Below are 14,307 nucleotides of genomic sequence, written 5' to 3'. Positions count from 1 at the left end.
CTTCACTTAATATGATTTTTTCTAAGTCTTGCCATATCCTAACAAATGGGGTGATGTCATTCTTTCTGACAGCAGCATAGAATTCCATTGTGTACAAGTTCCACAACTTGATGATCCACTCATCAACTGAGGGACATCTGGGTTGATTCCATATATTTGCTATGGTGAATAGCGCTGCAATGAACATTGTTGTGGTAGTGAGTTTAGTATGCCCTTGTTTCTGAATTGGTGGGTAAATGCCAAATAGTGGAATTGCTGGTTCATAGGGGAGTTCTAGGTTTAGCCTTTTGAGGCACTGCCACACTGCTTTCCATAGTGGTTGAACGAGTTTGCACTCCCACCAACAGTGTAGTAGTGATCCCTCCTGGCCACATCCCCTCCAGCATCTGTTGTCATTCGTTTTCCTGATCCTGGCCATTCTAAGTGGAGTGAGGTGGAATCTTAGAGTTCTTTTGATATGCAATTCTTTTATGACCAGAGATTTTGAGCATTTCTTCATGTGTCTATTGGCCATTTTTGTTTCTTCTTCAGAGAAGACTCTCTTTAAGTCTTTGGTCCATTTTTTAATGGGATGGATGTTACTTTGGAGGTTAGTTTTGGAGTGATTCAATTTTTTGAGTTGTTGATATATTTTAGATATGAGGCCTTTTCCGTTCTTTGGTTGGTGAAGTTCTTCTCCCACTCTGTAGGCTTCCTGTTTAGTTTACTAGCTATATCCGTTGCCATATGAAAACTCTGCAATTTAATGCAGTCCCACTTATCCAGCCTTTCTCTGATTTGTTGTGATTCTTGGTCGTTATTAAGAAAGTTTCGACCTGTGCCAAGGAGGACTAGTGTATCTCCTATTTCTACCTGTAAACTTTTCAGTGTGTCAGCTTTTACCTCCAGGTCTTTGATCCATTTGGAGTTAATTCTCATGGAAGGTGACAAAGAAGGATCCAACTTTAGTTTTCTGCTGGTGCTTAACCAGTTCTGCCAGCACAACTTGTTGAAGAGGCTATCTTTCTTCCATTCTATTTTTTTGGCTCCTTTGTCAAAGATTAGGTGGCCATAGGTCTGTGGTTTAATATCTGGGTCCGCAGTTCTATTCCATTGGACTTCAGGCCTGTTCTTGTGCCAGTACCAAGTTGTTTTGAGAATTATAGCTCTGTAATAGTCTAAAGTTTGGAATTGAAATTCCTCCAGCGCTGTTCTTTCTGCTAAGAAGTGTTTTTGCTATACGAGGTCTTTTATTATTCCATATGAAATTTTGAATTGCCTCTTCTATTTCTTTAAAGAATGACATTGGGATGTTGATGGGTATTGCATTGAATTTGTAGATAGCCCTTGGCAAGATTCTCATTTTCACAATGTTGATTCTTCCAATCCAGGAACATGGGAGGTTCTTCCATTTCCTTAGTTCTGCTTTAATTTCCTTTTTTAGGGTTTTAAAGTTTTCATCTAAACGGTCCTTTACATTCTTAGTTAAGCTAATTCCTAGGTACTTTATTTTCTTTGAGGCTATTGTGAAAGGAGTTTCTTTCCTGATTATTGCCTCGTTCCTCTCACTCTTGGCGTAAAGGAAGGCATTTGATTTGTGACGATTTATTTTATGGCCTGCTACCCTTCCAAAGCGTTGAATCACCTCAAGGAGCTTGGGACTAGAGTCTATAGGATTCTGTAAATCATGTCATCTGCAAAGAGGGATAGTTTTATTTTCTCTTTCCATACTTGGATCCCCTTTATGCTTGCTTCTTGCCTTATTGCACTGCCTAGGAAATTTAGTACTATGTTAGAAAGGAGTGGAGAGAGTGGGCATCCTTGTCTCGTTCCTGATTTTAGAGGGAATGGCTTTAGATTTTCACCATTAAGTATAATACTAGCAGTGGGTTTCTCATACACAGCCTTTATTACATTGAGAAATGTTCCATGGAGTCCTAGTTTCTCCACATCTTTTAACATAAAGGGGTTTTGGATCTTGTCAAATGCCTTTTCCGCATCTATTGAGACAATCATGTGATTTTTGTCCTTGCTCCTGTTGATGTGTTGAATTATATTAATTGATTTGTGTATGTTGAACCAGCTTTGCCTCCCTGTGATGAATCCAGTTTGATCATAGTGTATAATTTTTTGATGAGTTGTTGTAGACGGTTGGCCAGTATTTTGTTGAGAAGTCTTGCATCGATGTTCATCAAAGAAATGGGTCTATAGTTCTCTTTCTTTGATGAATCTCTGTCTGGTTTGGGGATGAGGGATATACTGGCTTCACAGAATGAGTTTGGTAAACAACCTTCATTTTCAATTTCGTTGAAGAGCTTGAGGAGTATTGGTGTGAGCTCTGCTTTGAAGACCTTATAGAATTCAGCTGTGAATCCATCTGGCCCTGGGCTCTTTTTAAGTGGAAGTTGTCTAATTTCCATTTCTATTTCAGAGCTTGAAATAGGCCTGTTGAGTTGGGTTAGCTCTTCTTGGTTCAGTGTGGGTATGTTAATATTGTCTAGGAATTCATCCATTTCTTCTAGATTCTCAAATTTGTTGGCGTAAAGGTTTGAGAAGTATTCCCTCATGATATTCTGGATCTTGGTAATTTCTGTCGTGATATTACCATTTTCATCTGCGATTTTGTTTATTTCGATATGCTCTCTTGTTTTTTTGGTAAGATTTGCTAAGGGCTTGTCAAATTTGTTAATTCTTTCAAAGAACCAACTCCTTGTTTTGTTGATCCTTTCTATAGGTTTTTTTTATTCCAAATCATTTAATTCTGCTTTGATTTTAATAATTTGCTTTCTCCTAATGGGTTTAGGGTTGGTTTGTTGCTCTTTTTCCAGGAGGTTAAAGTGAGACATTAACTATTTGGTTTGCCATTTTTCCACCTTGCTGTTGGAGGCACTCAGCACTATAAATTTTCCTCTGAGTATTGCCTTTGTTGTGTCCCTAAGGAGTTGATATTTGTGTGCTCCTTATTGTTAAATTTCATAAACAGTTGGCTATCAGTTCTGATCTCTTCCATTACCCAATGCTTTTGATTCAACAATGTGTTGTTCAGTCTCCATGAGTTACAGGGTTTTTGTTGGTGGAGATATGTGTTCAGCTCCAATTTGATGCCTTTATGGTCTGAGAGTGTGCATGGAATAATTTCAGTGTTTCTGAATCTGTCCAGGTTTGTTTTATGGCCTAAGATGTGATCTATTATGAAAAATGTTCCATGTGCTGCTGAGAAAAACGTATATTGTGTTGTTACTGGGTGGAATATTCTGCAGATGTCTGTGAGATCTAGTTGGTCTATATAGTTGTTCAGTTCTCAGGTTTCTCAGTTGAGTTTTGCCTTGTTGATCTGTCCATAGGTGAGAGTGGTTTGTTAAACTCACCAACAATCACTGTATTTCGATCTATGTATGGTTTCAGTGTAAGTAAAGTTTGCTTGATGAAGTTTGGAGCTCCGGTATTGGGTGTGTAAATATTTAGGATGGTTATGTCTTCCTGGAGGAAAGATCCCTTTAGTAGTATGTAGTAACCTTCTTTGTCTTTTCTTACTAATTTTAGTTTGAAGTTTATTGTATCTGATATGAGGATGGCAATTCCAGCCTGTTTATGGAGGCAGTTAGCTTGATAGAGTTTATTCCACCTCTCACTTTCAAAAGATGATTGTTTTTGGGTAAGATGTGTCTCTTGAAGACAGCAGAACGATGGCTCTTGCTTTTTGATCCAACTAGACAGCCTATGCCGTTTAATTGGAGAATTAATTCCATTGATATGGAGAGTTAGGATTGAGAGATATTTATTAGTTCCTACCATTTTTAAAAGCTTTTAGTAGGGCCTGTGTCTTGACAGTTCTTGTGGTCCTTAGATGGTATGCTCTTTAGGTGCCATTTCTTTCCCTATATTGCATTTATTTTGGTTTTCTATGTATAGAGCATCTTTGAGAATTCTCTGTAGTGTTGGTTTTGTTTCGACATATTGTTGCAGCTTTTCCCTGGAATGGAATGTTTTTATTGTTCCCTCAGTTATGAATGAGTTCTTAGCTGGCTACAATATTCTTGGTTGGTAGTTATTGGATTTAAGGGCATGACATATATGCTTCCAGTCACTTCGTGCTTGCATGGTCTCTGCTGAGAAATCTGGGGTTATTCTGATTGGTTTGCCTTTATAGGTTACTGATCCCTTTTCCCTGGCTGCCTTTAGGATCTTTCCTTTCGTTTCTATTGATCCAGTTCGGATCACAATTTGGCGGTGGGATGTTCTTTTCTGTTCAGGTCTGTTGGGGTTCTAAAAGCTTCTCGTATCTGGATGGGCCTGCCCTTCTGGATATTTGGGAAATTCTCTGACATGATTCCCTGAAGTATATTTCCAATACCATTGACCTCTTTCTCTACGCCCTCCTCAATACCAACTAGCCTTAAATTAGGCTTCCTACTTGTATCTTGGACCTCCTGAAGCGCTCTCTCAATTTTCCTCGATTTGGATTGACTCATTTTCTGTTCTTTCTCTATAATAAATAAATTATCTTCAGCCCCGGAAATTCTCTCCTCTGCATTGTCTAACCTGCTATCAAAGCTATCTACTTTATTTTTTATCTCCCTTGCTTCTCATTGCTCACTTTTGATGCCATGCATCTCTTGTTTTAGATCATGTATGGATTTCTTTATCTCCTTGATTTCCTTTTGAGTGGTTAGCTCAGTAGGTTTATTTTCTTTGGACATTTGCTGGAGTTTGGTCACGTTTTTACTTGTAGATTCTATGAATTCATCCATCTTTCTTTGAAAAACCTTTATTATGGCCTCCTTTATGGCTTCTTCTTTTTCACTTATCACCTTGTTTATGCTTTCCTCTTGTTCAGCTATGGCTTCCTCCATTATCTCTTTCGTTATATTTTCACATTTTTCATTAATGATGTTTATTAATTGCATTTGTGTAGCACTTGGAAGACTCTCCTCTAGGTTTGCCAGTGACTGTTCCATTGTCTGTTTACATTGGGTGGGGGATGTTGTTTCTTGATTTGACATTTTTCTTGAGTTTCTTGTTCGGCCCATTTGAAAATGGGAGCAAGATTACTACTAAATACGATTACAGTTTTTCAGATATAACCAACCTAGACCTCTGTAGCTGGCAGACACTAGATGTTCACAAGTTTTGATTGGTATTATCACTCTTTCTTTTTGTGCACTTACAGACCAGTCTAATACAACCACTGATAAGCGATTTATACCCAAAACAATATACCTCTCAATCCAATCTCTATTGTCTTTAAGTCCCTCTGAGCCTAGAGAATAATTAACCACCTACATATACAATATTGCTCAACAGCCATCAAGTGTAGATCCGTGCAGTATAAGGGTTGAAAGACGAGAAGAGGTCCAGAGATAGAAAAAAAGAATGAGAGAGGTCAGGGGAGGTACAAGAGGATTAACGTAGGAGCGTAAGAATATTGTAGTAATGTAGAAAAGGTATAGCATAAGGATAACTGACCTAAGTTGGCAATTAGGTAGCATATTTGAGTACAGAGTTTGGAAAGTATTAGAATAAAACTTATGTGTTGCTGCACGACTAGATCTTAGCCCAACCATTGGCCTCCTAGTGGACCATGGGATGGATCTGTTTTTCTTGTCTACGTTGAGGGAAAGGGGTATTTCACAAGATGCAGAAGCGAAGATTTCAGAAGCCAATGCTGTGAGTGAATTAGCTCGTAAAAAGCATTTTTACTTTCTTTTATCTTTCTGCCAGTCTTGGGGCTGTAATTCAGGGCCTGAGCACTGTCCTCGGGTTTTCTCAAGTCTAGCCCTCTGCCACTTGAGCCACAGTGCCACATCTAGATTTTCTATCTATGTGATACTGAGCAATCAAACCCAGATCTTCATGGATGCTAGGCAAGCACTCTACCACTATGCCAAACTCTCAACCCTGACATAGAAATTATAAAGTCATCATCATCATATCAAAATATCCTTTCTCCTACAAAGAATGAACACTTATCTATGTGTGTAATGCTTTTTTTTAAATTTCACTAATTCTTCTGTGTTTTTCCCTCTTGCATTTTTTACACATGACAGCAAAGCTAATTATCAGGAAAATTGATTAGGATACAGAAACCTAATATCCTAGTAGATTGACGTCAAAAATATGTGCAAGATGCCCTGTGTGTTTGACTTAGTGGTAGAGTCCTTGGCTACCAGGCAAAAAGACTCAGGTTTGATTCCTCATTACCACATACATACAAAACGCTGCAAGTGGTGCTGTGGCTCGGTGGGACAGCTAAAGCCTAAAGAAATCCAAAGAACAATGTTCACACTCTGAGGTCAAGTCCCAAGACTAGCAAAAAAAAAATTCGACAAGGGGCAAAATGCAGGCCGAGAAGGCACTGTGAAGCAAATGTTTTGTAAAGGATGAGGGCAATATTTACCCTTATGTTTGGATCTTACCTAAGAAAGGCTCCTTGAGCCTGAGACCAGACTGGTAGTTGGGCCTAGTGGAAGACATTGGGAATGGACAAATAAGGTGTTGTGTTTACTACATCCACATGTATATTGTGAGATTGCAGTAGAGATTCAGCCTCCAGTATGTCTTTGTTTGACATATGTCATTTGACATTCACTGGTAGGTGGTGCTAGGAAAAAGACTGATGTGCCAACTCCATGCTGGCTTGACCTATGCCATCTTCAAACCTGGAGCAAGTGGGGCTCCTCTCTCCATGACACCTTTTGTGTACTACCCCAGGAGGACCTTTACCTTGAGACAAAATTATGAAGACTATCTCTACCAGCAAAGATTCCAGTGAGATGTGCCTACATGGATAAAGCTAAAATCTCACTAAAGTGAGGTTTTTGGCAGTGCTGGAGCCTGAACTCTGGGCCTGGGCACTAAGCATTTGTACTCAAGACTAGCCCTTTACCACTTGAGCCGAAACTCCATTCCCAGCTGTTTTTATTTTTGGTAGTAAGAATCTATCAGACTTTCCTAGGTGTTCTAGGTGACTTGGAACTTCCATACTCAGATCTCAGCCTCCTGACCAGCCTGGATTAAAAGTGTGGATCAGCCATGCCCCAAACCTGAGGACTTCTGCCAGCACATTTTTCCCAAAAATTGGAAGAGGAAGATGAGGGAGGGTTGGGCTCATCCTGCCCTGCATATGAAGGAGAGCATCAGCGCCTGAACTTCATTCCCTGTTGTAGGCTGCTGGAGGAAAAGGAAGCAAATAGGCACGGGCTGGCAGCAGATGCCACAGAACAACTTGTGACCAAGACTCCCAGAGCAGACCTCAGAATCGATGACAGAGTTGGATCTACCCAGTAACAGAGGCAGTGGTGACACCTGAAACTGCGCCTTTGAGCGTTTGCTGCTAGTAAACAGGGCCACCTATGTCTCAATGAGAAAGGTGAGATTTTGGTGGAGAAGGTGAGATTAAACATTATGTATCATGCAAGAAGACAGACTATAAGGGGTTTTTCATTATTCCAAGTGAAATTTTGGATTTCCTCCTCTGTTTCTTTAAAGAATGACATTGGGATATTGATGAATATTGCACTGAATTTGTAGATAGTCCTTATCAAGATTGCCATTTTTACAATATTACTTCTTCCAAAGCAGGAGCATAGGTTTTTGCATTTCCTCAGTTCTGCGTTAATTTCCTTCTCCAGGGTTTATAGTTCCATCAAAAACGTGCTTTACATTCTAAGTTAATTCCTAGGTATTTTATTTTCTTTGATAGCAAAATGAGTTGCTATCCTGATTCTTGCCTCATTCCTCTCATTTGTTGGCATATAGGAAGGCATTTGACATTGAGGGTTAATTTTATACCCTGCTACCTTACCAAAGTTTTATATCAGCTCAAGCAGCTTCGGAGTAGAGTCTATAGGGTTCTTTAAATACAGAATCACGTCATCTGTAAGGAGAGAAAGTTTCAGTTCCTCTTTCCCTTTTCCTCCTCACTCCAGTTAGAATGGCCAAGATCCAGAAATCTAATAACGTATGCTGGAGGGGATGTGGCCAGGAGGGATCACTACTACACTGCTGGTGGGATTGCAAACTCCTTCAACCACTATGGAAAGCACTATGGCAGTATAACAAAAAGACTAAACATAGAGCTCCCCTGTGATCCATCAATTTCACTACTTGCCAATCGTCCAGATAGGACATACTAAATTCACTAGAACAATACCATTTATCACAGCACTATTTACTATAGCAAAGGTATGGAACCAACCCAGATGCCCGTCAGTTGATGAGTAGATCAAATATGGTATTTTTACACAATGGAATTCTGTGCTTCTGTCAGAAAGAATGACATAGACGAATTTCTAAGGAAATAGAAATATTGTAAAGTTTAGAAATTAGTTTCTGTCTCCTTCTCTCTCCTTCTCTATCTCTGTAAAATTTAGAAGTTCTTGTTTCTCTCTCTCTCTCTCTCTCTCTCTCTCTCTCTCTCTCTCTCTCTCTCTCTCTCTCTCTCTCTCTCTCTCTCCCTCTCTCTCCAATCCTTAGGCTTGAACTCAGGGCCTGAGCTACTTTTGCTCAAGGTTAGCACTCTACCATTTGAACCACAGTGCTGCTTCTGGCTTGGTCTTTTCACGTAGTATTGAGGAATCTAACCCAGGCCTTCATCCTTGATAGGTTAGCACTCTACCACTAAGCCACACAGGCAGCTTTTAGAGGTTTCTGACAAAGGTTTTCCTACATGCTATTATTTCTTCTGTGAGTGCTCTTAATGCTTGCTGAAGGTTGACTTTGTTTAGAAGACTTACCCTAATGCTCCCATATACAGAGATTCTATATATAGCTAAATGTTTTTCATTACTCAGAATTTCTCTATTGTGTATGTTCTGAAATGTACTGAAGACTGACTTCTGATTAAAAGTCATTGCACATTTGTTCTATTCATTAGTTTTCTTTTCTTCTATGGGAATCAGGTTTGTGATGAACACACAAGTATGCCTTCCAGGTCAAACACTTTCCACATTTGTAATATTCATAAGGTTTTTCTCTCCTATGTGCATTTTATACTTAATCATGCGTTCATGATGGATTTTTCATATTCTTATATTCATACTATTTTTATCCTGTGTCTGTGTGGTATCATGCAAACTCAACTATGAGTTCTTCAAAAAAAATTTCCCTTTCATTTTCTTCATCGGATTGTATGCTGTGGGTGTTTAGTGATAAATCTTGACTTGTGCCTTCTGGGGAAAAGACTGAACATTTGCTACATTCATTAAGGGTTTTATCTTGTGTTGGTTCTGTGACACAAGCTGAGTTTTCTTCCACAAACTAAAAAGTCTTTCCTATTTATTACATTGCTAAGGCTTCTCATATGTGTGAACTCTTACGCTTCCTGAAGGGTGAGTACTGCACGAAAGACTTTCAACTTTGGTTATATTCCTAAGGTTCCTAATATATGTGAATTCTGTTATGCCTCCTGTAATGTGACTTCCATCTGAAGGTCTTACCACATTTGATGCACTCGTACAGTTTCTCTCCTGTGTGTGTTCTCTGATGCAATTTGAGGGAAGACTTCCATTTGAAAGACATTCCACATCGGTTACATTCATAAGGTTTTTCTCCTGTTTGAATTGTCTTATGCATGTTGAGGTTTGGCTTCTGTGTGAAGGACTTTCCACATATGTTACACTCATAAGGTGTTTCTCCTGAGTATATTCTCTGATGAACATGGAGTTTTACCTTCCATTTGAAAGACTTTCTGCATTCACTACATGCATAATTTTTCTCTCCTGTGTGTGTTCTATTATGCCCATCAAGATATGACTTCCACTTGAAGGTCTTTCCACATTTGTTGCACACATAAGGTTTCTCTCCTGTGTGTGTTCTTTGATGCAATTTGAGGGAAGATTTCTGTCTGAAAGACTTTACACATTGGTTACATTCATAAGGTTTCACTCCTGTGTGTATTCTCTGATGAACACGAAGTTTTCCCTTCCCTTGGAAAGACTTTCCACTTCATTACACTTATAAGATTTCTCTCCTGTGTGTGTTATTTGATGAACACGAAGGTGTAACTTCTGGATGAAAGACTTTTCACATTTGTTACATTCATAAGGTTTCTGTTCTGTGTGTCTTCTCTGGTGCAAAGTGAGGTATGATTTCAGTCTAAAAGTCTTCCCACATTTATCCCATTCATAAGATTTCTCTTCTGTGTGAGTTCTCTGATGTGTGCTGAGAGCTGAATTCTGGGCAGAAATTGTATTACGTTCCTCATATTCATAATGTTTGTCTTCTCTTGGAGATCGAGGTTGGAACGTCAGGTCTAACTTCTCAGAAATGAATTTTCATATTTCATTACTGAAAGATTTCTCACATTTTCTACATGTATGAGGAGTCTCTCCTGTGTACATTTTCGGATGTGTAGTGATGGTCGGTGTTAAGTACAATATTTTTCATCACACAGTACATTTAGCAGTTTTCCTCCCTACCTGAAGAATTTCTTGGGCAGGGAGAACAGAATTATGATATTGCAGATCTTTTGGACTGTCACAATCATGAATAAAATGCTCTGAATATCCGATGGATTTTTTAAGAACACGAGACATACGAGATCTATATGCAGCATGCATCTCATCAGGCTTAGGAGACAGAATCATGGTCTGACAATTAATGAACTCCTCAGTCCTCACCCCTAAGTTGTTACCGTTATTACTAATCAGCTCTGGATTATGTGTAGAGCTCAAATTTAAAGTTGTTGCTAATCTCACGTTTTCCCCACTTCGATACTACTTGCAACTGCAACTTAACAAAGACATTCTTGTGGACTTTCCTGGCAGGTCTTGAACACATTTTCCATTACCTGGACATCTAAAATGAGTCATAGAAAAAAAGACACAAACATACATGAGATACAAATATTCCTTACTGTAAAGGTAATGACTTTACTTTCCCATCCTAAGTGTTAGATATTTTAAAATATAAAAGTGGAAATTGATTTGTGAGAAATATATGCTTTTCTCCCTAACATATTAAGAAAATGATATTTTACAATGACCAATAATGTTTTTCTGTGTTTTAGTTCTCTTTTTATATCACAGGAAATATTTATTGAAATTACCCAACTATGTATTGCTACAGTTTTAAGCTGAGTACTACCTATAATATACCTGCAGCTGTTTTTTTTTCAAATACTGTTTTGTTTATACATTGAGGAATAGCTGCCTTTCTTTTATTTTTGAGAAATAATCTAAATATTGTGCTGTTTTGCATCTTTTTAAAATTTTCTTTTCTTTAATTTCTTTTTTTTGTAGTTCATAGGCCTCGGCCCTGTCCCTGAACACTTCAGCAGAAGACTATAACCCCTATCCTTGAGCTACAGCCCCACTTCCTGTTTTCTAGAGTTAACTACAGATAAGAGTCTCAGGTCCTGAGTAGCAGATAGGATTACCTTACCCAGTTTCAATGCTGTTTGCTTTTTAACCATTAAGTGAGGAACACGAATTTTTTCTAGATTCAGCGGCCACAAGTTTGGTTTATATGTCTGTTTGCCTTTGATCCAAGCAAGAACGATTCTTGAGAGTAAGGACTTACACATATATCCCTTCAGTTACAACTTCTCACTAAAGTCTCAATTTAGGTATTTGTGGGAATTTTGAAATTTGTTTCTTTCCATTTGAAGTCTTATAAAAATTCCTTTTCTAACACTCATGTCCCTCAGAACCATGGAAAACCAGAAAATCTCCAGCTCATTGTCTAGTTAATTTTCTTATGTTGATTGAAACTTTGTTGTTTTTTCTTTCCTTCCATTCCTGGGTTTGAATTTAGGACCTAACCACTGTCCTTGGGTTTTCTCCAGACTAGAACCCTACCAATGAAGTCATTACTTCTGGCTTTTTCTATGTATGTGGTAATAAGGAATCAAACCTGTGTCTTTGTGCATGCTAGGCAAGCACTCTACCACTAGGCTCAATTTCTGGTGGAAAGGTCTGGTTCTGAATACCAGTCTCTTCCTACCAGCAAAAAGATATTATCCTTATCAGAGAATAATGCCCTGACTTATTCCTTGTTTGCTCAATCATTTATAGTCTTAGTTTTGTAGAAATGAAATTTCTTTCTTTCTTTCTTTCTTTCTTTCTTTCTTTCTTTCTTTCTTTCTTTCTTTCATTCTTCCTTTCCTTCCTTCCCACTTTCTTCCCTCTTTCTTCTTTCTTTCTTTCTTTCTTTCTTTCTTTCTTTCTTTCCTTTTTCTTGTTTTGCAGTCATGGGACTTGAATTCTAGACCTGGCTGTTCTTCTTGAGCTCTTCAGCTCAAGGCTACTGCCCTATGTCTTTAGACTCAACCCCACTTCTCATTTTCTATTGGTTCATTGGAGAGAAGAGTCTAAGGTGTTTTTGTGATAGGTCAGTCTTTGAACCTTGATCCTCAGATCTCAGCCTCCTAAGTAGGTAGGATTACAGGCATGAGCCACGGGCTCATGGCTTTCTCATTTTATTTTGTTTCACAGTGATTTCTACAGAGAAATATAACTTTAACTCTACTGCCACATAGAATTCATTATATCACCCTATGATTCTTGGTGCCGGGGGTTTGGGCTAGCATGCACAAAGACCTGGTTCAGTTCCTTGGTACTACATACAAAGAAAAAGCCAGAAGTGGTGCTATGACTCAAGAAGTAGAGAGCTAGCCTTGAGAAAACCCAAGGACCATGCTCAGGCCCTGAGACCAAGCATAGGATTGGGAAAAGAAAATGATTCTTGATTCATTCACAAAGAATTCCATAGGTTCCACACAGGATTTAGGGTAACTAAGAATATTATTGCTCAGTACATCACAACATGAACTTACCAATGGGGCTCAGGCTCCAACATCAATATGAAGATGCATTCACTCACCTGTGATATTCTTGTCAGAGGAATTTCCTATCCAGAGTTCTGCACAGTGCTCTAGCTTGTCAATTAATACAGGTTTGGGAACACAGGGCCCTGTAAATTAGAAACAGTAGAGAATTATTGCTTATGCTGTGTCATCATTGCTTTAAGATCACAGACATCCTACTCACAAGTTATCTATTAAATCTTTTTTCTCATTTCTCACTGGCTCCATGGTTGACTTTTCCCCAGCTCTGGATTCATTTTGTATGGCATAAACTTAGCTGTCTTGCTCAAGGCTAGAAAAATACCAGTTTGAGTCCCAGCTCCACTTACATACATAGGTCTTCATGCATGCTAGGCAAGCACTCAACCACAAAGTCAAACTCTTGACACTCCACTAACATTTTTGAGGGGTTACTTGGAGTTATAGAGTTTCATGGCAATTTTTATGCCATTGCTGGCTGCAAATTAGAATTCTTAGATTTCTTCCTCCTGAATATTTTAAGATTACAGGCATGAAACATTGCACCTAGTGCCAGGTTTCCATTATAAACTCACTGTTTAGTGATTTGTAGATCCCATTTCCAATAATGATATATATTCTATTCTGGATTGTTTATCCACTTACAATTACTGTGTAAGTTTGGAATGTCGTCTCCATTAGAGGAAACATAATTTAGAACTGTTGTCAAAGTATCCTGAAGAATGAGTATAAAATTACCTTAGGTTTTCTTTAGAAAGTAATGATACTTCTCAGGGGCCTGGAATCTTTTATTTAAATAGTATTGAAAGTTTGATAAACATTCACGTATCTGCAAAATAACAAGGCACTTGGCCTTGCAAGTGAATTTGACTTTTGCTCACCTAAGGACACCAGGATGCTGTAGGTCTGCAGCATTACATCTCTGTACAGGGTCCTCTGAGCATTGTCCAGATGCTGCACTCCTCCCAGCTAAAATCCACAGCTACATCATCAAATGACACCAGCTTCTGGAATGGCACATTTTCATCAAGTAATTAACACCGAGTTATAAACACACCATGTCTGGAATTTTATTCTGTTTTTGAAATTTTATTCCTTTACTTAAATGTTTAGACTTACATGAAATATTGACCTGAAAAGCTTAGGGATGGTGCCTAGGCCCACAGTTCAAGTCCAAACACCCACAAAAAAATAAAAAGGCAAGCCAGGTGTTGGTGGCTCACGCCTGTCATCCTAGCTACTCAGGAGACTGAGATCTGAGGACCATGGTTCAAAGCCAGCCTGGCTCAAAATTCCATGAGACTCCTTTCCAATTACCCACCATAAAATGTTTAATGGCTTGTGGCATATCATGGTAGAGCAATTGTGGTATCGACAAAAATAAGTCGGGGGAGTAGATTTAGGTTATAAATGGAATTATTCCATTGAAAAGGAACTACATTCTATGATGACATATGCTGGTACTGTGAGAATATTGCAAAATCTTAGGGTATCAAGTAATAGTACTGTGAAGTACACCCAGAATGTTAATGTTCTATGTCTGG

The sequence above is a fragment of the Megascapheus bottae genome, unplaced genomic scaffold (assembly GCF_031878675.1).
Source record: "Megascapheus bottae isolate mThoBot1 unplaced genomic scaffold, mThoBot2.hap1 HAP1_SCAFFOLD_41, whole genome shotgun sequence".
Classification (NCBI taxonomy): domain Eukaryota; kingdom Metazoa; phylum Chordata; class Mammalia; order Rodentia; family Geomyidae; genus Megascapheus; species Megascapheus bottae.
Note: the sequence above shows the minus strand (reverse complement) of the source record.